This window comes from Amblyomma maculatum, chromosome 11 (genome assembly GCF_055883805.1).
Source record: "Amblyomma maculatum isolate TAMU_Amacu chromosome 11, ASM5588380v1, whole genome shotgun sequence".
NCBI lineage: Eukaryota > Metazoa > Arthropoda > Arachnida > Ixodida > Ixodidae > Amblyomma > Amblyomma maculatum.
Window position 1 is genome coordinate 113,156,648 of NC_139354.1, and position 3,820 is coordinate 113,160,467.

Genomic DNA, 3,820 nt, shown 5'->3' on the forward strand with positions numbered 1-3,820 from the left:
GTTTTATCATCTACTACATGCTGGACATAATACAGCATTGGTACTATTTATAAAGCCTTTGGAACTTATGAAAGTTGGCTAGAGAGTACAATATAGGTCATTTATTTGCATATAGTACTTGCACGCGGCAAGGTGATCATGTTTTGGGTGGTATAATATAGCGGTGTCAAAAAAACGGTTCTATGCCGTGTTGATTTTTCACCCGTCACGCCCTGAATTCGCACTTCATTATTGGCTGCAGCCTAGGCCATGGCATTACTTCTGTCAGTGGCAAGGGGAGGGGGCTTAAAATGGATTTGGGAAATAATTCTTATATTATACAGACCCTAACGTACCTTCTGGCTCATGCTGCTGTGTTGTTTCCTATATTTATTCACGTTTTTCTTCGCACAGGTTTGAAGGAATGTGGTCGACAGCTGCAAGACCTGCGGTTGCAGGTGCAAGAGTGCCGAAACGGCTGAAAAAGGAGTTCAGTTCAGCCAGCACATATCCATGATCACTCATATGCAGTCACCCGCAAGCAGGCCCCTGTTGTTGCTGACAATGCTTGCCAAACAGTGCTCAGTGTCAGTTCATTGATAGCAGCAAGCCAGTTCCGTTTCTTTACAGGACTATCGAAAGTGACATTTTACGAGCTGGTCAGAACTCTCAAAACTGTCGTGAAGAGCCTCCTTACGATGCTTTTTGAGGACCAAGTCCTTCTAACATTGATGCGGCTTCGCCTAGGCCTCTTGCTCAATGACCTGAGCATACGTTTTTGCGTATCGACAGTAGTCGTGAGCAGAATTTTCTGCTTCATAGTATCTGAACTTGCCAAGTTTGCCAAAGTTTTTAGTGTTCTGGTTGCCCCGACAAACAATAAGGAGAACATTGCCTGATTGTTTTGAGGAGAATTACTCGGTGACTTGCATTGTGGATTGTTTCGAAATTTTTATTGACAGACCCGGGAATTTGCTGCGAAGAAACATAACCTATAGTTCATACAAATCACACAACACGGCCAGGGTCCTTCATGCTATCGCACAAAGTGGATTCACAATGTTCACTTCGAAACCATATGGTAGCCGCGTAAGTGACCGGTACATAACACTGGAGAGTGGTCTTTTAGAGCACTTGACGCAAGATGATGAAGCCCTCGCCGACAGAGGCTTTACCATCCCCGATTTTCTTCCGCCAGACGTGAACGTTTCACTACAGAGCTTCTCTAAAGGCCGGCCCCAGATGAGTCGGTCCGAACTTTTAGCTTCGCGTCGACTGGCCAGACTACGTATTCATGTGGAACGGTCAATCAGGCGTCTTAAGTGCTTCAGAATCCTGAAGCGATTCCCAGCTAGCATTTTTGCTAACAAACCGCTAGCAAACAACATACTCATTGTCATAGCTGGGTTGTGTAACCTTCAGCCACGTTTGATCAGGGATCAGTGCGATGGAATGTCAGAGCCTGTAGCTTGATTGCCATCGCATCCAGACTAGCAGCTAGGAGACAACATAGTTGAATAAGCCAAGAAGCAACATGTGAAGCTGGTACCGTTGTGAATATTCTATTTTTATTGTGTTCTTGTCATTAGCCTAGTAGCTACATTCATTTTATCAAAGGCTGCTCTTACCGATGTCAATTTAACCTTTTTTTTGTCTGCGGTGTCCTCCAGATCTTTCTAATAATAATAGTAATAATTAGTTCAGAGGAAAGGAAAAGCGCAGTAACCGGCACGCTTGTCCGTAGACACCCGACCCGCGCTGCAAGGGAAGGGAGGGAGGCGGGATTGAAAGGCGTGAGAGAGAAAGAAGTGCCGTAGTGGAGGGCTCCGGAATAATTTTGACCACCTGGGGATCTTTAACGTGCACTGACATCACACAGCACACGGGCGCCTTGCTTTTCGCCTCCATCGAAAAGCTGCCGCCAAGGCCGCGGATTAAGCCCGCATCCTTTGGTACAGCAGACGAGCGTCGTAACCACTGCGCCACCCCGGCGGGGCCCAGATCTCTAAAAAAAAGGATGGGTTTATTGCGTGAACATAGTTTCACTATTGGTATTTGAGTTTAAACCAACAAGCAGTGGTTGCAGGCAGGACACCTAATGCAAAGGGAAGATAGCCAATCAAAGTGGCAGTCAAGTGGGCAGATGAAAATGCCAGATCTCTCTAAATTTCGCATTTTCATCTGCCCACTTGACTGCCACTTTGATATTATTGGTTATCTTCCCTTTGCATTAGGTGTCTTGCCTGCAACCACTGCTTGTTGGTTTCAACTCAAATACCAATAGTGAAACTATGTTCACGCAATAAACCCATCCTTTTCCATAGCTTGGTATGCTGCCTTCATCTTAATTCCAGGTATTTTTATTAGGATCAAACTACCTTTCTATGGTGACTCCCGGCAAGGATACAGCTATTGTATACTTCCCTCTTGAGGGATGCTGGTAAACTATTGTCTATGATGCAAGGGTTACTGTCAAGTGCGCTCTAGCCTATTTGTGTACTCCTAGCTATTTCAGTGCCATGGCGATGACCAGAAGTCATTACCACCCATTAATAGATGTATTCATTTGCCCCTTCCAATGCTTTGCTCTGTATTGTGAATTGGTGTTCTTTACCCACGTAGGTAATTTTTTTATATTAGATTCTGGATCCGCCTTATTAATTCACTTGTTTAGGTCATCAATCATCTCCACAGCTTGTATTACTTAGCAGTGCATTATTATCAATCATCTGAAAATTGCAAATATATTTTCAATTCCGTCGCTATCTTCTGGAAAAACCTGATTAGTTGTGAAACTGCCTTTTATCTTTGATTGATATTTCGCCATGTTTTGTATGGATGGCCATCATTGCCTTGCAATCTTTAGATATTTCTCAGCACTTATGCACGTGCTTTTTCTGCACTTGGTTTGCACAGTCACTGCCAGTGTTTCGACTAAATCCAATTTCTCAGTCACTGGAGGATATTTTTTCTTTTGTTTTGTAGATTGGTACAGAAGGCTATCTGGCATCTGCCTTTGGCCCTTAAGTGCACACCTTAAACCTTTCAAGGTGAAGCAAAAAATATTACGAGTTGGTTTTATTGTATTACCTGCGTTTGCAAATATTAATAGTTATTGCAAACTGAACAAATCAATCCATTATTCCTTTAGGTAACATATACTTCAATGAACTCTTGCAGGTGCTATAGTTGAAGAACCAAATTTTATTCACAATGTATTGTCCATGCTCAGTACTGATGCCAATATGGGATGCGAGTGGCCCAGTAATTAGTTTGGATTCTCAAAGTACGGCAGTCCGCACCTCTTCAGAGTGCAGAAGTTGGTAGAAGTTTAGCTCGCAGGGCTGTTAAGAGAACTTGCTGTTTCTAATACTAGTATACAATGAATATGTCATGTGTAAAACTAAATGTCATATTTGGCAATTTCTGTGTGTGCTTGCTTCGTGGAACCTCGTCTTTAAAGATGCTTCCCGAGCTCCTTCGGTTCACAACTAGAAATTGACTTTTCAAGGAAAGGGTTGACCAGAAGTTGGACACTGGGCAAGCATGCAAGCCTGTTGCTTTATGTAATACGGTATACTGTGTACATTTTTTAATTAGTTCACGGGAAAGGAAAAGCGCAGTAACTGTCACACTTGTCCGTGGACACCCGAACCGCGCAGTAAGGGAGGGGAGGGAGGCGGGACTTTTTGTATTATGTAATTATGTGCTCATGTTTTGATACTCGTGTATATGTGGAGCATTAGTAAGAAAGGGCAGCCAGTCCAAACATGTTTCTCACATTTATTTCGACGAAAACTTTACTGCTTGCTCTTGACGATTCCTGGCAGCAGGTGTGAAA

At 43.4% G+C, this 3,820-nt stretch overlaps 1 pseudogene; it reads left to right on the forward strand.

Annotated features, from left to right (window-relative positions):
- Nucleotides 1–677: 677 nt before the first annotated feature.
- On the forward strand, nt 678–1,507 carry LOC146174690 (uncharacterized; annotated as a pseudogene).
- Nucleotides 1,508–3,820: the final 2,313 nt, after the last annotated feature.